The sequence below is a fragment of the Oncorhynchus masou genome, chromosome 6 (assembly GCF_036934945.1).
Source record: "Oncorhynchus masou masou isolate Uvic2021 chromosome 6, UVic_Omas_1.1, whole genome shotgun sequence".
In the NCBI taxonomy this organism is placed as follows: Eukaryota; Metazoa; Chordata; class Actinopteri; order Salmoniformes; family Salmonidae; genus Oncorhynchus; species Oncorhynchus masou.
Genome location: NC_088217.1, coordinates 48,088,759 through 48,110,391, shown reverse-complemented (window position 1 = coordinate 48,110,391; position 21,633 = coordinate 48,088,759). Strand labels below are relative to the sequence as shown.

The 21,633-nt window shown below is 43.1% G+C and overlaps 1 protein-coding gene across 1 annotated transcript in view; it reads left to right on the top strand.

The window, feature by feature from the left end:
* The window catches only part of pdzrn3b (PDZ domain containing RING finger 3b), a 132,340-nt gene that overhangs the window by 15,014 nt on the left and 95,693 nt on the right, over positions 1-21,633 (top strand). The window lies entirely within an intron of this gene.

Here is a 21,633-nt window from a genome sequence, read left to right as displayed (position 1 = left end):
AGGCTAATGGCTTCTCCAAAACTATAGTTTTGGCAAGTCGGTGAGGACACATTGTACATGACAAAAGTCATTTTTCCAACAATTGTTTATAGACAAATTATTTCACTTAGAATTCACTGTATCACAATTCCAGTGGCTCAGAAGTTTACATGCACTAAGTTGACTGCCTTTAAACAGCTTGGAAAATTCCAGAAAATGATATCATGGCTTTAGAAGCGTCTGATAGGCTAATTGACATGATCTGAGTCAATTGGAGGTATACTTGTGGATGTATTTCAAGGCCTACCTTCAAATTCAGTGCCTCTGCTTGACATCATGGGAAAATCAAAAGAAATCAGCCAAGACTTCAAATTGTAGACCTCCACAAGTCTGTTCATCCTTGGGAGCAATTTCCAAACGCCTGAAGGTACCATGTTCATCTGTATAAACAATGGTATGCAATTATAAACACTGTGGGACCACGCAGCCGTCATACTGCTCAGGAAGGAGATGCGTAAATTTAGAATTCAGCACTGTTGTGATGACTGCAAGAGCACAGTGCCGAATGCTCAATGAGGTTAACCTCTTGAAACTCTGGGGGCGCAATTTCATTTTTGGATGAAAAACGTTCCCGTTTTAAACAAGATATTTTGTCACAAAAAGATGCTCGACTATGCATATAATTGATAGCTTTGGAAAGAAAACACTCTGAATTTTCCAGAACTGCAAAGATATTGTCTGAGGGTGCCCTAGAACGGGAGCTACAGGCAAAACCAAGATGAAACGGCAACCAGGAAACCAGCAGGATTTTTGAGGCTCCGTTTTCCATTGTCTCCTTATATGGCTGTGAATGCGAGAGGAATGAGCCTGCCCTTTCTGTCGTTTCCCAAGGTGTCTGCAGCATTGTGACGTATTTGTAGGCATATCATTGGAAGATTGACCATAAGAGACTACATTTTCCAGGTGTCCGCCCGGTGTCCTCCGTCGAAATTGGTGCGTCTTTTTCAGCTGCTGGTATTTTTCCATGCGATTCTGAGGGGAAAGCAGGCTTCCACGAACTGCATATCAATGAAGAGATATGTGAAAAAACACCTTGAGGATTGATTCTAAACAACGTTTGCCATGTTTCGGTCGATATTATGGAGTTAATTCGGAAAAAGTTTGACGTTTTGGTGACTGAATTTTCGGTTCGTTTCGGCCAAATGTGATGTACAAAACGGAGCGATTTCTCCTACACAAAGATTCTTTCAGGAAAAACTGAACATTTGCTATGTAACTGAGAGTCTCCTCATTGAAAACATCCGAAGCTCTTCAAAGGTAAATTATTTTATTTATTTGGTTATCTGGTTTTTGTGAAAATGTTGCGTGCTAAATGCTACTTAAAATGCTAAGCTAGCTTAGCATACTCTTACACAAATTAGTGATTTGCTATGGTTCAAAAGCATATTTTGAAAATCTGAGATGACAGTGTTGTTAAGAAAAGGCTAAGCTTGAGAGCAGGCACATTATTTTCATTTTATTTGCCATTTTCAGAAATCGTTAACGTTGCGTTATGCTAATGAGCCTGAGGCTTTATTCACGATCCCGGTTCCGGGATGGGGAGTATCAAGAGTTAAGAAGAATCCTAGAGTGTCAGCTAAAGACTTACAGAAATCTCTGGAACATGCTAAAATCTCTCATGAGTCAACGATACGTAAAACACTAAACAAGAATGGTGTTCATGGGAGGACACCATGGAAGAAGCCTCTGCTGTCCAAAAAGAGTCTAAAGTTTGCAAAAGTGCACCTGGATGTTCCACAGGGGCTACTGGCAACATATTCTGTGGACAGATGATACTATAGTTGAGTAGTATGGAAGGAACACACAACACTGTGTGGTGAAAAAAAAGGCACAGCACACCAACATCAAAACCTCATCCCAACTGTAAAGTATGGTGGAGGGAGGGTCGTGGTTTGTGGCTGCTTTGCTGCCTCAGTGCCTGGTCAGCTTGCTATCATTGACAGAAAAATGAATTCCCAAGTTTATCGAGATAGCTTAACATTCTCCTGCAAAATATCTGTCCGCCAATTGAAGCTCAACAGAAGTTGGGTGACGCAACAGGACAACGACCCAAAACACAGAAGTAAATCAACAACAGAAGAAAATGCGCCTTCTGGAGTGGCCCAGTCAGAGTCCTGACCTCAACCTGATTTGAGATGCTGTGGCATGACTTCGAGAGCAGTTCACACCAGACACCCAAGGATATTTCTGAACTGAAACAGTTTTGTTAAGAGGAATAGTCCAAAATTCCTCCTGACCGTTGTGAAGGTCTGATCCGCAACTACAGAAAATGTTTGGTTGAGGTTATTGCTGCCAGAGTGTCAACCAGTTATTAAATCCAAGGGTTTACATACTTTTCCCACCCTGCACTGTGGATGTTTACACGGTGTGTTCAATAAAGACATGAAAACGTATAATTATGTGTGTTATTAGTTTAAGCAGACTGTGTTTGTCTGTTGTGACCTAGATCAGATCAAATCTTATGACCAATATATACAGAAATCCAGGTAATTCCAAAGGGTTCGCATACTTTTCTTGCCACTGTAATTGTAAACTAACAGCCTCTCAACTTGATTTAAAACTATAATTTTGACATCACGGATGGTCAGTCTTTGTATTCATAGCTCCATAAATGAATATGAAAGTGGTTACATTTCTCTAGCCCCATCCCGTAGCTTTTTACCAAAACAGTGGCGGGGTGCCTACACTTTGTTATTGTTTGATCTGCAGATTACACCTTTAATCAAGAAACATATCTGTTTTTCATTACAAGATGTGGGGGAACATAATTTAAGCAAAACCACAGTCATTGCCAATGTTCCCACATACACCAGTATGGTATGTGTTTTAAATGGTCTGTGTTGCTGAGTTGGGTTACACCGACTACTAACTATCAAAGCTGCAGTGTTGGTTAAAGCTACAAGAGTGTCACAGAAAAGTATTTCTCGATGCGTCATCTGCTGTTTCAAATGTATGTACAGCACAAAGGATGTTCAATCTCACTTGGCTCATTATTTGGGTTGTTTTACAAAATGAGTGCCTTTTGCGTCCCTTTGATATTTTAAGTAGAAAATGTGCACGAATATAGAATTTTAAAAGGGTGTTATATTAAATAAAGTGCCCTTTGATGTAGACCACATGGAGAATTCAATAAATCATATTTTCAATATGAATAAAGAGTTGCTAAAGTGGCAAAAGATTACCATATTACAACGAGAACTAATATTTTTTGTTAATACATTTTTTTTATAAGAAACATTAATAGTCAAATCACAGTGTAAAAACAGGTGAGCTGGTTCTACTCGTTTCAGCCATTTCCTGGTGTTTTATGGTGGAAAACTGAGTGGGTCGAGCATAACACATCAACCCTGTTATCCATAGATAAATAGGCTAGACATTTTTAGGTCCAGTGCACTCAAAAACATGATTTCCTGTGTTTTTATATATATCTTTCTACACTATGAAGTTGTTCATAATTACACAGTATTATTCCATAATAATGCCCTTTTAGTGCAAGAGCTGTTTGAAACGACTGCCTGAAATCTCAGCTTGTATTGTTGGGATGGAGTTTTGGCCTGCCTCACCAGGCGGTAAATTAGTTAATAGACCAATAAGAAAGAGAGATCCAAACCTCACTGCCAATAACAGCTCATTTTAAATGTTCCCCTCCCAACTCAGACCACTCCCAGACAGTCCTAGCTAAATTCTTGCTTGATAAGTTGCCCAAGCTAAAAAGCTATTTTTGTTTCTTTTAGACCATTTTATATTGAAAACAATCACAGTAAGGCACTGAATTGTTTGCCAGAATTTCCCCTTCCTATTGCACACAACAAGCTTCCATTCCCCCTGTCAGAAGGGGATTTATGGCTGATTTAAGATAAAACTGTCAACCCTGTTATGGTCATCCCTGTTACTTTATTTGGCACTTAATAGGAATTTACTACTGTCATTATGTTATTGAACCTCTTGAGATGGGAAAACTTTTTTTTTCTGAAGTTGAACATGTGCTCTTTTTGACAGAATCTTAAAATGAGGTGAAATCGGAAGTTTTCACATTTCTCAAATGGTGAAGCGACACATTTACTGAATCTGTGCTCGGCACAAAAGAACTCGGCTCTATACGTTCTTTTCTTAACTTGATTTAGTGTGTGAAACAGTATGACTTCTCATAGAATCTATAAAGTCGGTCCCATCTCACGTTCTCTCTCCCTACCCATCTATTTCACACGCATATAGACACTCACACTCCTGCTCTGTAGTTGAAAAAAATTCTAAATTCCTTTAGATTACAACACATGATAGTGCCAAGGCAGAGAAAATAACTCTTGGGCCAGATGGCGAGACGCAGGAGACCACCGAGTGGAGAGCAGAGCAGCGTGTCAAGGTCAGGGTGTCAATAAAGTTGCCTTTACCGTCCCTCCTCCACCAACTGGGAAGCTTTCATTGGCCCTCATATCGGGACACATAGGACCAATCAAAAAAGCATGGGATGCAGAGGTAGCCATAAACGGTGTATTCCTTTAGTTCCCATCACATTTTTCCATAAAAACTAACATTTCCCTGCTGTGTTTGAAAGAGACCGAGCACAAGGCCAGATATGTGATTGATATGTGCAGGTGGTTTCCCGATATCCCCATGAGTGAAGTGCTCCTTCCAAACTTGAAAATTATTATTTTTTTCCCCCCTTTGCCATCCTATGAAAACAGTAGTGTAGAGCTGAGAGGCAGGATAGTTCAGGGAATGAAGAAGGGGGAAAAAAGGCGGTGTAATTGAAGCACATTGTTTAACGCCATGCCTGCTCTAGCTGGACAATGAGCCATTGTGGACTAAACTGCTACGTTTTGCACCTTCTGTCCATCAGCCAAGACACTGCAAGCAAAGCCTGCTCAGGTTTACTTTTTAAAGACGTCTTTTTTCTTTTACTGACATGTTCATGAATCCATTCTCCATTTACAATCTGCTATGCTATTTTCTGAGGAGACCGAAGCAGTGGAAGCAATAGAGAAAGGACTCTTTCGTTGAAATACTTTTCTACCTCAAAGAAAGGTTAACACTATATGTTATTCTCCTGCGGTGAGTAGACACAGATTACATGGGCTTTGGTGAGAGTCCGAGTGCAACCTGAAACTATCTGTCTGGGTTCCCACAGAGTCTCAAGACAGTGGTGTCTAATACACTCAGACCCCATGCCCTGCACTCACTGCAGGATGTTTCAGAGCTGGAGTCGAACTCTGAGCAGACACAGAGAGCCAGGGTCAGAGATGAAACAGACCTCAAACAACGCCCCTTTGCCTATCATCCCGGGAGAGTAGTGTAGGCATGTGGAGGGGGCGACAGCCAACAGAGGGACTGATTTAGGGAGTGTCCTGTTGTTGGACAATGCAAGTTATGTTGAATAAACCTCCCCACATCTGCAGAGGGACTTCAGTTACTGACAGCTCCTCCGGCAGTCTGACAACAAAGTGCTCCTTTCTAGACTGCTGAAGGAGTCCGTTTGTGTGTGTGTGTGTGCGCGTCTCACTCGTTTCTTTTCTCTTTCTGTCTATATTTCTCTTTATCTTGCTATTCCTCTCCTCCCTGACTAACTAGCATAGCTAAGCACAAGGTCAGAGTCTTGCCAACGTCATATAGGTTGATGCCAGATATCTTGTTTTTGTATCAGATGCCGTCATCTAGCCTTATTCTGTCGGGACACGTACTCTCAGGGTTAAGAAAGATTAGAAGCGGGAAGAAACAACAAGGAAAATATGATTTGGGAGGAGCTCATGCCATGCCCAGCTGAAGTTGTGATGTAGATCAAGTGGAACGAGGCCGTGCAAAGTGTACATGTCATCACCTTGACAGGATTCAAAATCCTCACTTTATTAAACAGGAAGATGAATTTAGGGCATGAGTAGTGTTACATATACTAGGTACTTCTGTTTGTATTCCAGCAGTTGAATTCAATGATTGAGAAAGCAGACATTCACTGTGTGTTAGAAGAAAAGCTAATAAAGAGAATTTGCACCTCTGTGTCCGTGTCTAATGTCACTCTGTTTCTGCTGTCATAACTGTCAAGTAGAGATAAGTAGAAACATTTAAATCCTCCCTGTTCCTCTGGCCTTAGGTAAATACAGTGCTTTTGGAAAGTATTCAGACCCCTTGGCTTTTTTTAAATAAAATTGATTAAAATAACAAATGTTCCTCATCAATCTATACACAATACCCCAAATTGACAAAGCATTTAGATCCTTTGCTATGAGACTCGAAATTGAGCTCAGGTGCATCTTGTTTCCATAGATCATGCTTGAGATGTTTCTACAACTTGCTTGGAGTCCACCTGTGGTACATTCAATTGAATGGACATGATTTGGAAAGGCACACACCTGTCTCTACGAGGTCCCACAGTTGTCTATGCTTGTCATAGCAAAGGAAGGTGACCAAGAACCTGATGGTCACACTGATATTTCATCTGTGGAGATGGGAGAAACTTCTATCTGGTCTGATGAAACCAAGATTGAACACTTTGGCCTGAATGGCAATCGTCATGTCTGAATGAAACCTGGCACCATCGCTATGGTGAAGCATGGTAGTGGCAGCATCATGCTGTGGAGATGATTTTTAGCTGCAGGGACTGGGAGACTAGTCAGGGTCGAGGGAAAGCTGAACGAAGCAAAGTACAGAGAGATCCTTGATGAAAACCTGCTCCAGAGCACTCAGTTACTTCAGACTGGGGCAAATGTTCACCTTCCAACAGGACCACAACACTAAGCACAGAGCTAAGACAACGTAGGAGTGGCTTCAGGCCAAGTCTCTGAATGTCCTTGAGTGGCCCAGCCAGAGCCCGGACTAGAACCCAATCGAACATCTCTGGAGAGACCTGAAAATAGTTGTGCAGTAACGCTCCCCATCCAAACTGACAGAGCTTGAGAGGATCTACAGAGAAGAATGGGAGAAATTCCCAAAGTACTGAGTAAATTTGCTAAAATAAAAATAAATTGCTTTGTCGTTATGGGGTATTGTGTGTAGATGAGGGAAAAAAAACGATTTAATCAATTTGAGAATAAGGCCGTAACATAACAAAATGTTTTTAAAAAAGTCAAGGGGTCTGAATACATTCCGAAGGCCCTGTAGGTTGGGTCAGAGTGGGTTCAGAGAAAAAGAGAGGCTGAAGGAACACAACATATTTGAACCGTCTGCCTGCCCCCTCTACTCTGTGCTCCTCTCCAGCCATGCTATATCAGGCCAGCAGCTGCTGTCTCTCTGCTAAGGCATGCTGCATGCCTGCCTGGGCTGGGCTAGGCTTTCACCCACGCTACACCGGATCTTACACAAGGCCCTTTTATTTTGCGGCTTATGACCCTCCTACAATAACAACCAGACCAGGCTCAATGTTTATTAGCTGGGAAATATGACAACAGTTATTTGTGTCTGTCATGAGAGGCCATGCGTGTCTAAATAGATGTGGAATAGTTAGCCAAAGTGACTTGGGAGTCATGGTGTTTTTGAGAAGGAAGGTGTCTCAGGTGAACGTTACAGAATAGGCAAGACCAGTCGGCGTACTTTTGTGTTCTACACTCAAATTCCTTGACACTGAGCCAAAGAAATGTAAGTCTTCTCCCAGCTGTCCCTTGGCACATCCAGGCATGACCTTTATCTGATTTGGGAGAGTTTGAGTGTGTGCAGCATGAACAGTGAACAGTACCTCTGTGGCCTGCAACCTATTCAGCCGTCACACTAGAGCCTGGGGAGCTCTGCTCTCCTCAAACAACACAGGCAAACACAATGTAACAGCCATGTGTTTGCGAGCTAGTGACTCCAGCCAAGCCAACCTACCCTGCATGCTCAACACGCTCAAGCAGTCGCACAAAGCCAGAGGGAATCAGAGCTTCTCTCTCGCTCCGCCTTTTTTTGAATTGTTATGTTTTCTATAACTTGAAAGATTTTTTGAAAAATATTTTTTGAAAAATCTTGGAATCAATGGCTGCAGTAATATTTAGAAACAAGAACAACTTGTGCTAAAGCTAGCTATGAAAATGAGAACCACATGTTTGGCCACATGTTGTACATAAAGCTATGTTATAAAGATAACAATGTCAGCTTTTCTCTGTTTTCTCCTGGACCTCTTACCAGTCCCTTACCTACGAGCAGCAGACAAAGCCAGCCACAATCACAGGACAGGAATTACCTGGTGCTCCAGAATGCATTTCATCATATTTCAATAAGGAACATTTCCGCCTTAAAAAAACCCAACAAACTCAAACAGTAAATAGGAAATGTTCACCGGCTACCCACAATTTCACAATTCAGGCATTATGAAAGTCAATGTTATTTTCACCTAATTTAGTCGGCAGAGAAGTGGTTCCAGACCGTTAATGTCTATCACAGGAGAAACGGAGTCCCTTGGTTATTTTCGTGTAAAAGTCCAAATAAACCTTGTATGGGTCTTGACCCCACTGATCTGAACCAAATGTGCCGTGCTTGCCGATCTTTTTTTGAAAGCATTACCAAGTTTACCTTTTTCCACAGTTGCCTTCCTTCCCGAAGCTCTTCCTCCGCGAATGTTGCTATAAAACATTCCCTGGGTAAGAACATCACTCTGCATGTAACAGGGCTTGCTTTATCCACACTGTGTGTTTATTGACACAACTTTATTTGTCAGATAGTCAGCAGGCAGGTTTAAGACAAATATACAGTGTTCAGAACACTTCCCTTTTCCACATTTTGTTACGTTACAGCCTTATTCTGAAAAGGATTACAAAAATACATTTCTCATCAACCTACACACAATCCCCCATAATGACAAAGCAAAAAACAGTTAACATTTTTGCAAATGTATTTAAAAATGAAAAACAAAGTATTCAGACCCTTTGCTATGAGATTCGAAATTGACCTCCAGGTGCATCCTGCATCCATTGATCATCCTTGATGTTTCCACAACTTTATTGGAGTCCACCTGTGCTAAATTCAATTGATTGGACATGATTTGGAAAGGCGCACACCTGTCTATATAAGGTCCCAAAGTTGACAGTGCATGTCAGAGCAACAACTAAGCCATGCGGTCGAAGGAACTATCTGTAGAGCTCCGAGATCGGATTGTGTCGAGGCACAGATCTGGGGAAGGGTACCAAAAAATGTCTGCGGCATTGAAGGTCACCAAGAACACAGTGGCCTCCATCATTCTTAAATGGAAGAAGTTTTGCTCAGTTTGGCCAAACTGAGCAATCGGGGAAGAAGGGCCTTGGTCAGGGAGGTGACCAAGAACCCGATGGTCACTCTGACAAAGCTCCAGAGCTCCTCTGTGTAGATGGGAGAATCTTCCAAAAGGACAACCATCTCTGCAGCACGCCACCAATCAGGCCTTTATGGCAGAGTAGCCAGACGGAAGCCACTCCTCAGTAAAAGGCACATGACAGCCCACTGGTCTGATAAAACCAAGATTGATCTATTTGGCCTGAATGCCAAGTGCCACGTCTGGAGGAAACCTGTCACCATCCCTACTGTGAAGCATGGTGGTGGCAGCATCATGCTGTGGGGATGTTTTTCAGCGGTGGGGACTGAGAGACTAGTCAGGGTCGAGGAAAAGATGAACTAAGCAAAGTACAGAGCGATCTTTGATGAAAACCTGCTCCAGAGCGCTCAGGAATTCAGACTGGGGCAAAGTTTGCCGTTCCAACAGGACAACGACCCTAAGCACACAGCCAAGACAATGCAGGAGTGGCTTCAGGACAAGTCTCGGAATGTCCTTTAGTGGCCCAGCCAGAGCCTGGACTTGAATCCGGTCGAACATCTCTGGAGAGACCTGAACATAGCTGTGCAGCGACGCACCCCATCCAACCTGACAGAGCTTGAGACGATCTGCAGAGAAGAATGGGAGAAACTCCCCAAATACAGGTGTGCAAAGCTTGTAGCTTCATACCAAAGAAGATTTGAGGCTGTAATTGCTGCAAAAGGTGCTTCAACAAAGTTCTGAGTAAAGGGTCTGAATACTTATGTAAAGGTGATATTTAATTGCTTAATTTTTAATACTTTCATCATTATTTAATCAATTTTAATCCATTTCATAAGGCTGAAATGTAACAAATTTTAGAAAAAGTAAAGGGGTCTGAATACTTTCCGAATGCACTGTATACATGTTTTCGTGAACCCGGCTTTTGAAAACAAAACAACTTTAAAATATGTTTAAAATGAATGCATTGCTTTTCTTGTTCATAAACTCATCAGCGACTTTATTTCATAAGGCTAATTAGTTAGTTGTTACTTCCATTACTACACTGAGAACATTTTCATTATGGACAGATCTCTTTGAAGATTGGGCCATTCATCAAATGGTGATTGTCAACACTTTCAAACATGTTCAAAGACTAAGGGTAGTCCATGGAGAATGTTTCGTCTATCACTCTCCTTTTTCTCCCCCAGAACAACTTACATGGTTCTCAAAAGCTGGTCAATATTTATGTAAGTGTGTACATTAGGGAAAGCTGACGGCCGAGGCCTGGGGCCCTGATCAAACGGCCCTTTCATCTGTGGTAGGAACTTCCTCCGACTCGGCTCCCAGAAGCCCCGGACGAAGCTGGGGGTAATCGGATGTCAGGCTGGGTGTTCGCCAGGGATTTTCACAGACATCACCTCACTCACTCACTCACCACTCACTCAAGCTGCTGTCTGACAGACTCTCTCTACCTGTTCTGTTCACCCAGACAAGTCCCAGTGGTGCGGTGAAAGTTATATACAGCGCATGTTCATGGGCAGCAGTTATAATCTGCTAAGAACTACAGGAACGTTTGATTGTCAGCTATCAGATCGTAACATAATATACAGGGCCTTTAGAAATATTCACACTCCTTTTACTTTTTCTATATTTTGTTGTGTTACAGCCTGATTTTAACATTTATTAAAATAAGATTTTGTGTCACCGATCTGCACCCAATACCCCATCATGTCAAAGTGGAAAAGCTGAAATGTCTTGAGTCAATAAGTATTCAACCTCTTTGTTATACCAGGAGTATAAATTTGCTTCACAAATCACGTAAGTTGCATGGACTCATTCTGTGTTCAATAATAGTGGTTAACTATGATTTTTGAATGACAGCCCCATCTCAATACCTCCTAAAAATCTGTATTCAACAACAAAGACCAGGGAGGTTTTACAATGCCTTGTAAAGAAGGGCACCAATTGGTAGATTAGTAAAATAAAATAAAAAGACACTGAATATCCCGTTGATCGTGATAAAGTTATTAATTGGGCTTTGGATGGTGTATCAGTACACCCAGTCACGACAAAGATACAGGCATTGTTTTTTGGGGGGGATAAAAAAGAAACGGAATACAGCTAAGCACAGGCAAAATCCTAGAGGAGAACCTGGCTCAGTCTTCTGTCCATCGGACACTAGGAGACAAATTCACCTTTCATCAGGACAATAACCTAAAACACGAGACATATACAGTTGAAGACGGAAGTTTACATACACTTAGGTTGGAGTCATTAAAGCTCCACAAATTTCTTGTTAACAAACTATACATTTACATTTACATTTAAGTCATTTAGCAGACGCTCTTATCCAGAGCGACTTACAAATTGGTGAATTCACCTTCTGACATCCAGTGGAACAGCCACTTTACAATAGTGCATCTAAATCATTAAGGGGGGGGTGAGAAGGATTACTTATCCTATCCTAGGTATTCCTTGAAGAGGTGGGGTTTCAGGTGTCTCCGGAAGGTGGTGATTGACTCGGATGTCCTGGCGACGTGAGGGAGTTTGTTCCACCATTGGGGGGCCAGAGCAGCGAACAGTTTTGACTGGGCTTTACTTCCTCAATGGTAGGGAGGCGAGCAGGCCAGAGGTGGATGAACGCAGTGCCCTTGTTTGGGTGTATGATCAGAGCCTGGAGGTACACAGCTCCGTAGAAGCACCATGGTCTTGTAATGCGATCCCTGGAAGCCAGTGGAGAGAGCGGAGGAGCGGGGTGATTGAGAGAACTTGGGAAGGTTGACACCAGACGGGCTGCGGCGTTCTGGATGATTGGAGGGTTTAATGGCACAGGCAGGAGCCCAGCCAAGAGCGAGTTGCAGTCAAGACGGGAGATGACAAGTGCCTGGATTAGGACCTGCGCCGCTTCCTGTGTGAGGCAGGGTTATACTCTGCGGATGTTGTAGAGCATGAACCTACAGGAACGGGCCACCGCCATGATGTTGGTTGAGAACGACAGGGTAGGATCACGCCAAGGTTCTGCTTGGGAGGAGGACACAATGGAGTTGTCAACCGTGATGGTGAGATCATGGAACGGGCAGTAGGAAGAGCAGCTCCGTCTTGCCGAGGTTCTTGAGGTGGTGATCCGTCATCCACACTATATGTCTGCCAGACATGCAGAGATTACCTGGTCACAGAAGGGGGAAAGGAGAAGATTAATTGTGTGTCGTCTGCATAGCAATGATAGGAGAGACCATGTGATTTTGGTTATGACAGAGCCAATCTCTTGGTATAAAATAGGAGATTTGGTGAGAGCGCGTGTTCTCGCCACGCCACCTGGTAGGAGCGACCTGTCAGGTAGGACCCAAGCGTGGGCAGCGCCGGAGATGCCCAACTCGGAGAGGGTGGAGAGGAGGATCTGATGGTTCATTAGGTCTAGAAGGATGAGAAAAGAGAGAGTTAGCTGAAATACAGAGAAGAGCAGTCTCAGTTGAATGACTAGTCTTGAAACCTGAATTTGGATCAAGAAGGTCATTCTGAGAGAGATAGCGGGAGAGCTGGCCAAGGACGGCACGTTCAAGAGTTTTGGAGAGAAAAGAAAGAAGGGATACTGGTCTGTAGTTGTTGACATCGGAGGGATCGAGTGTAGGTTTTTCAGAAGGGTGCAACTCTCGCTCTCTTGAAGACGGAAGGGGCTAGCCAGCGGTCAGGGATGAGTTGATGAGCGAGGTGAGGTAAGGGAGAAGGTCTCCGGAAATGGTCTGGAGAAGAGAGGAGGGGATAGGGTCAAGCGGGCAGGTTGTTGGGCGGCCGGCCGTCACAAGAAGCGAGATTTCATCTGGAGAGAGAGGGGAGAAAGAGGTCAGAGCACAGGGTAGGGCAGTGTGAGCAGAACCAGCGGTTTTTGACTTAGCAAACGAGGATCGGATGTCGTCCCGAAGTCATCTGCAGAGAGGGAGGAAGGGGGAGGGGAGGAGGATTCAGGAGGAGGAGAAGGTGGCAAAGAGCTTCCTAGGGTTAGAGGCAGATGCTTGGAATTTAGAGTGGTAGAAAGTGGCTTTAGCAGCAGAGACAGAGGAGGAAAATGTAGAGAGGAGGGAGTGAAAGGATGCCAGGTCCGCAGGGAGGCGAATTTCCTCCATTTCCGCTCGGCTGCCCGGAGCTCTAGCTCGCAATGAGTCATCGAGCACGGAAGACATAGAGAGTCAAAGGATGCAGAAAGGGAAGAGAGGAGGGTTGAGGAGGCAGAATCAGGAGATTTTATGAGCAGAGGGAAGAGATGATAATGGAAGAGGGAGAGAGTAGCGGGGAGAGAGAGCAAAGGTTGGGACGGCGCGATACCATCCGACAGTGTGGGAAGTGTTGGATGAGAGCGAGAGGGAATACAAGGTAGTGGTCGGAGACTTGTTGCAATGAGGTTAGTGGAAGAACAGCATCTAGTAAAGATGAGGTCGGCGTCCTGCCTTGTGAGTAGGGGGGAAGGTGAGAGGGTGAGGTCAAAGAGGAGAGGAGTGGAAAGAAGGAGGCAGAGAGGAATGAGTCAAAGGTAGACGTGGGGAGGTTAAAGTCGCCCAGGACTGTGAGAGGTGAGCCGTGGAAAGGAGCTTATCAAGGCATCAAGCTCATTGATGAACTCTCCGGGGAACCTTAAATGATAAGGATGTTAAGCTTGAAAGGGCTGGTAACTGTGACAGCATGGAATTCAAAGGAGGCGATAGACAGATGGGTAAGGGGAGAAAGAGAAAATGACCACTTGGGAGAGATGAGGATCCCGGTGCCACCACCCCGCTGACCAGAAGCTCTCGGGGTGTGCGATGGGCGGACGAAGAGAGAGCAGTAGGAGTAGCAGTGTTATCTGTGGTGATCCATGTTTCCGTCAGTGCCAAGAAGTCGAGGGACTGGAGGGGAGGCATAGGCTGAGATGAACTCTGCCTTGTTGGCCGGATCGGCAGTTCCAGAGGCTACCGGAGACCTGGAACTCCACGTGGGTCGTGCGCGCTGGGACCACCAGATTAGGGTGGCACCCGGTGTGGAAGCGTTTGTATGGTCTGTGCAGAGAGGAGAGAACAGGGATAGATAGACACATAGTTGACAGGCTACAGAAGAGGCTACGCTAATGCAAAGGAGATTGGAATGACAAGTGGACTACACGTCTCAATGTTCAGAAAGTTAAGCTTACGTTCTTATTGACTAAAATGATTGAAATGATACAGTACTGCTGGAGTAGGCTAGCTGGTAGTGGCTGCGATGTTGACACTACACTAATCAAGTGTTCCGTCGAGTGTAATAGTTTCTACAGTGCTGCTATTCATGGCTTTTGATTGCATTACCTTAAAAGAACGACAATAGCTGGCTAGCTAACCTAGAAAATCGCTCTAGGCTACACAATTGTCTTAGATACAAAGACAGTTATGTAGCTAGCTACATCAAACAAATCAAACCGTTGTACTGTAATAGTTTCTACAGTGCTGCTATTCGGGGGCTAGCTGGCTAGCTACGTTAAAAGAACGACAATAGCTGGCCAGCTAACCTAGAAAATCACTCTAGACTACACAATTGTCTTAGATACAAAGAGGCTATGTAGCTGGCTAGCTACGATCAAACAAATCAAACCGTTGTACTGTAATGAAGTGAAATGAAAATGTGATACTACCTGTGGAGCGACGGAATGTTGACCGGGTAGTTGAAGTTCAATTCGGTAGAGGTTGGCTAGCTGTTGGCTAGCTAGCTTCTCCTGTTCAAGGACGACAAATAGGTGGCTAGCTAACCTCGGTAAATTAAGATAATCACTCTAAGTCTACACACTCTAAACTACACAATTATCTTGGATACGAAGACAGCGAAGACAACTATGTAGCTAGCTGACACTAAATCGAGTCGTTCAGTTGAGTGTAATAGTTTCTACAGTGCTGGTGGACAGTGGATGTTAGCTAGCTGCTTAGCTAGTTGCTGGGCAGATACGTTAGGACGACGAAATACGATAATTATGCAATTATCTTTGATACAAAGACGGCTATGTAGCTAGCTAAGAAGAAATTGCTAAGATTAGACAAATCAAACCGTTGTACTATAATGAAATGTAATGAAAAGTTATACTACCTGCGGACCGAAGTGTAGATGCGACCGCTCGCTCCAACCCGGAAGCGGAAGCATATAGTTTTGGCAAGTCGGTTAGGACTTCTACTTTGTGTATGACACAAGTCATTTGTTCACAGACAGATCATTTCACTTATAATTCACTGTATCACAATTCAATTGGGTCATAAGTTTACATACTGTACACTAAATTGACTGGGGCCTTTAATCAGCTTGGAAAATTCCAGAAAATGATGTCATGGTTTTAGAATCTTCTGATTGACAACATTTGAGTCAATTGGAGGTGTACCTGTGGATATATTTCAAGGCCTACCTTCAAACTCAGTGCCTCTTTGCTTGACATCATTTGAAAATCAAAAGCCAAGACCTCAGAAAAAAATTGTAGACCTCCACAAGTCTGATTCATCCTTGGGAACAATTTCCAAACGCCTGAAGGTACCACGTTCATTTGTACAAACAATAGTACACAAGTATAAACAACATGGGACCACGCAGCCATCATACCGCTCAGGAAGGAGATGCCTTCTGTCTCCTAGAGATGAATGTACTTTGGTGCAAAAAGTGCAAATTAATCCCAGAACAACAGCAAAGGACCTTGTGAAGATGCTCAAGGAAACCGGTACAAAGGTATCTATATCCACAGTAAAGCGAGTCCTATATCGACATAACCTGAAAGGCTGCTTAGCAAGGAAGAAGCCACTGCTCCAAAACCGCCATAAAAAAAGCCAGACAGTTTGCAACAGCACAAGGGGACAAAGATCATACTTTTTGGAGAAATACCCTCTGGTCTGATGAAATAAAAATACAACTGTTTGGCCATCATGACCATTGTTATGTTTGGAGGACAAAGGGGAAGGCTTGCAAGCCGAAGAACACCATCCCACCCATGAAGCACAGTGGTGGCAGCATCATATTGTGGGGGTGCTTTGCTGCAGGAGGGACTGGTGCACTTCACAAAATAGATGCCATCATGAGGCAGGGAAGTTATGTGGATATATTGATGCAACATCTCAAGACATCAGTCAGGAAGTTAAAGCTTCGCAAATGGGTCTTCCAAATGGACAATGACCCCAAGCATACTTCCAAAGTTGTGGCAAAATTGCATAAAGACAACAAAGTCAAGGTATTGGAGTGGCCATCACAAAGCCCTGACCTCAACCCCATAGAAAAGTTGTGGGTAGAACTGAAAAAGCATGTGCGAGCAAGGAGGCCTACAAACATGACTCGGTTATACCAGCTCTGTCAGGAGGAATGGGCCCAAATTCACCCAACTTATTGTGGGAAGCTTGTGTAAGGCTATCCGAAACGTTTGACCCAAATTAAACTATTTAAAGGCAATGCTACCAAATACTTAATTGAGTATGTAAACTTCTGACCCACTGGGAATGTGATTAAATAAATTAATCTTTCTCTCTACTATTATTCTGACATTTCACATTCTTAAAATAAAGTGGTGATCCTAACTGACCTAAGACGGGGAATTTTTACTTGGATTAAATGTCAGGAATTGTGAAAAACTGAGTTTAAATGTATTTGGCTGTGGGTGTATGTAAACTTCCGACTTCAACCATACGCTGAAGTTGATTACCAAGACGACATTACATTTTCCTGAGTGGCCTATTTACAGTTTTGATTGTCTTGAAAATCTATGGGAAAACTTGAAAATGGCTTTCTAGCAATGATCAATAACCAATTTGACAAAGCTTGAAGAATTAAAAAAATAATAATGGGAAAATATCTTACAATCCAGGTGTGCAAAGCTCTTAGACTTACCCCAAAAGACTCACAGCTGTAATCGCTGCCAATGGTGTTTCTAACATGTATTGACTCAGGGGGGTGAATACTTCATCTATGGATTTCACATGACTGGGTATCCAGATATGAATCTGTTGATCACAGATACCTAAAAAAGTAGAGGCGTGAATCAGAAAAACCAGTCAGTTTCTGGTGTGACCATCTCCTTTTCGTAGAGTTGATCAGTTTGGTTATTGGCCTGTAGAATGTTGTCCCACTCCTCTTCAATGGCCGTCCGAAGTTGCTGGATATTGGCGGGAACTGGAACACGCTGTCGTGCAAGTTGGTCCAGAGCATCCCAAACATGCTCAATGGGTCACATGCCTGGAAGGACTGAGACATTTTTGGCTTCCAGGAATTGTGTACAGATCCTTGCGACATGGGGCCGTGCGTTATGATGCTCAAACATGAGGTGATGGTGGCGGATTACTGGCACGACAGTGGGCCTCAGGATCTCATCACTGTATCTTTGTGTGTTCAAATTGCCATAGATAAATGCAATTGTGTTCGTTGTCCGTAGCTTATGCCTGCCCATGCCATAACCCCACCTCCACAATGGGGCCCTCTGTTCACAACGCTGACATCAACAAACCGCTCACATCTGCCCAGGACAGTTGAAACTGGGATTCATCCGTGAAGAGCACACTTCTCCATCGTGCCAATGGCCATCGAAGGTGAGCAAATTGCCCACTTATGTTGGTTACAACGCCAAACTGCAGTTAGGTCAAGACCCAGGTGAGGACGACGATCCTGCAGATGAGTTTCCCTGAGACGGATTCTGACATGTTGTACAGAAATTCTTCAGTTGTGCAATCCCACAGTTTCATCAGTGCGGCTGGTCTCAGACGATCCCGCAGGTGAAGAATCCGGATGTGGAGGTCCTGTGCTGGCGTGGTTACATGTGGTCTGAGGTTTTGAGGCCGGTTGGACGTATTGCCAAATTCTCTAAAACCTACGTTGGAGGCAGCATATGGTAGAGAATTTAACATTAAATTATCTGGCAACAGCTCTGGTGAACATTCATGCAGTTAGCATGCCAATTGCAAGCTCCCTCAACTGGAGACATCTGTGGCATTGTGTTGTGTGGCAAAACTGCACATTTTAGAGTGGCCTTTTGTTTTCCCCACTACAAGGTGCACCTGTGTAATGATCATGCTGTTTAACCTGTTGAGTGTAGGGGGCAGTATTTTGATGTTTGGATGAAAAACTTACCCAGATGAAACTGCCTATTGCTCAGGCCCAGAAGCTAGAATATGCATATAATTAGATTGGATTAGGCTAGAAAACACTCTAAAGTTTCCAAAACTGTCAAAATATTGTCTGTGAGTATAACAGAACTGATATTGCAGGCGAAAGCCTGAGGAAAATCCCACTTGGAAGTGCCTCTTATTTTGAAACCTCCCTGTTCCATTGCATGCCTTCCCTCCATTTAAAGGGATATCAACCAGATTCATTTTCCTATGGCTTCCACATGATGTGAACAGTCTTTAGACACAGTTTCAGCCTTTTATTCTGAATTATGAGCGAGAACGATCACATCGCGTCAGTGGATGGCTGGGTGCCAGCAGTTTTGCACGCGCCAACAGCATGGAGCAGACATTTTCTCTCTATCTCCTATTGAAAAAGCTACGGTCCGGTTGAAATATTATCAATTATTTAATGTAAAAACAACCTAAGGATTGATTATAAAAATGTTTGATATGTTTCTACGAACTTTACGGATACTATTTGGAATTTTAGTGTGCCCCGTCGTGACCGCTCGAGCCTGTGGATTACTGAAGATAACGCGCCAACCAAATGGAGGTATTTTGGATATAAAAATAATCTTTATGGAACAAAAGGAACATTTGTTGTGTAACTGGGAGTCTTGACATTAGAGGATTTTGTGTATATCATTAACCAAAAATGTCAATTAAATATATTTTAATCCAAACTTGCAGCACAACAAAATGTGGAAAAGGTCAAGTGGTGTGAATACTTTCTGAAGGCACTGTAAAGGCATCAGCATGCTTCCCAGATGAAACAGTTCGGAAGAGTTTGTGTGTATATATTATGACATTTTGTGACGTTTTTGTTCATTTTGGACTTCCATAAGGCTTTTTTCGGCGGTTCGTGCACACAAAAATGTTTCTCAAGGCAAGCCGAAGTTGGTAGCCAAAGTCTACACCCCTTCGTCTGTGATTGGTCAACAGTAGCAATTATTCAATAAAGTATTTGTTGTCATTCAACGAGGGATGACTTGTTTTAATGCACATTTTTACATTGAGAAATACTCCCCCAAATATCTTTATAAGATGTAAAATTGTGCAACTAAGATCTTCTTGGCAAAAACCTCAAAATTGATGACAAGTCAAGAAATGTAACTTAAAGCATCTACATTAATTCTGAATATTTTGAGGAAGTGTATACTGTCTACGGCATCTGTAAATGGACAAACAGTACTATTGATGCTTTTTCTAATTTTTCAAGCGAAGGTCTTTTAAGGGAGTATGCGAGCACACTCGTTCGGTTTGCCTAGCCTTACATAAGCATGCTGACACCTTAAGACAACATGGTGTACTGTAGACATTTACTTGAGCATTTAGGAAACGTGTTAATGGTTTGCTATGTATAGCACGTCTCTCTTATGTTGTTATGCAGTATGTCATAATAAATGTGCATACCCATATTAAGATTTTTCAAGATTAAAAAACAACTTTGCAAATTCTCAATTCCTAAAGAACATAGTTAGTATGAGGTCAAAGCTTCTTTTAACAGTCACCACTGTTCCCGGTGTGGTGAAGAATGACACTAGGACATACAGTAAGAACATAGTTAGTATGAGTTAGTATGAGGTCAAAGCCTCTTTAACAGTCACCACTGTTCCCGGTGTGGTGAAGACTGACACTAGGACATACAGTAAGTGGTTATCTAAATGGGTAATCCACAAGGCCATGTATTTACACAGTAAACAAAGAGTTAGGACCATTCATGACCCAAGAGGTGTTTGGCATCTAAAAGAGCTAACTTTGCGATTACAATTACTGGAAATGTTTTCTCAGAGGTTTGTGGAAGTAATTTGTCTGGCATGGTAAGTAACCATCACTGTCATCCTGTCTTCCAGCAATGGGAGCATTGGTTATGGGTCTGTTGGTTCTGTTTAGCTACTTCTGAGCCAAGGGCTGTCAGCGAGCTCGGTAGGTGGACACTAGCTGTGTTTCGTGGCTTATGAATAAAAATACATGATGCAGAATCTCTAGGGGGGCAGACTAGAGACTCCAATCTCCAAGTGGTGAGCGGCAGTGAAATAATTCCTAGTTTCCTTTTCAAGAGGCTTTTGTGCTATCAAGCTGAAATGACAAGTAGCAGCTTTTGACTTTGAGACTGCCACTCTTACTTTCTGTCTGAAAGGTCTCATTTTTGCTTTTCTTTCAAACTCTCTGCCTTTCTCTTTATGTCTCTCTCCCTTTCTCCCACTGACTCTCCCTTTCTTCTCTGTATCTGATTTAATGAGGTATGACTCTCCAAGGAAAAAAATGCAATTCTGTGGCCCTCCAGTGCTTCATTCCTGGTTGCTGTGTCCAAAAATGTTATTTTTTAGCTTAATATTAAGTCTGGAAGTTGGACGGTCTGGCAACCACCCCATTACAAGTACCATCTGTAGATAAATTGCCTGCTACTTTGTAGTGCTCTCATTTAAATCATTCCTAGGGCCATTCTTGAAAATGAATAACCTTTCGTACCATGGTACCAAACGAATCAAGATGATGTTTCCAGGCCACTAAAGTTGCAGGCAAACTGCACAATCAGTGTTACGATGGACCATAGTCAGGACATGGAACATGACACAGCTTGCATAAATACATATTGTTTATGCTAACCGATTGAGGCATACTATGATTCATATTGCATATGCTAATACATGTTTGATGATGGCACTGATCCAGCACAAGTGGGAGTTGAGGGAGTGTTCAGTGCAGACAGTCAGTACAGGTTGTTTTTTGTATTGTTGGAAAGTTGTGATGGTTGGAGCGGGGACAGCTAACTGGCCTCTGGCTCCATATGGCTGAAACAGACCCTGCTGCAGGTCAGTTCTGTCAGCTTGGACAGAGACCATTCTCAGATTAGCCTCGCTCCGCTCCCTCCGCCTTTCTCTGTTCCACTTCCATTATTGTTGCAGTCTCTGTGAAAAACAGGTTGCATTGGCTTTCACAGCTGACTGAGTAACACCCAAACCGCCCCCCAAAATAGTAATTTTCTCCCTCCATCACCTCACCTCCCTCTCTTCTCCCCTCCACTTCTCTCCTCATCACAAGAGCAGAAATCATTCAACTAGAACTGAGGAGAAACCCTCGCATGCAGACACATGATTCTCTTAGTTAATTAGCCTCTTCATTCAAAGCTTCTTTTTATATCTCCTCAAAGATGCATTGGCTTTTGTGTGGATTTCATTCCAGAGACTTGGTTGGTAAACAAGCAGGTCTTGAAGCCCCTGCCATTCCAAGCCATAGAGGTGAGAGAGACAGAGAGAGTGGAGTAGTTAGCACAGAGTTACATAATGGCTAACTGTGAACTTT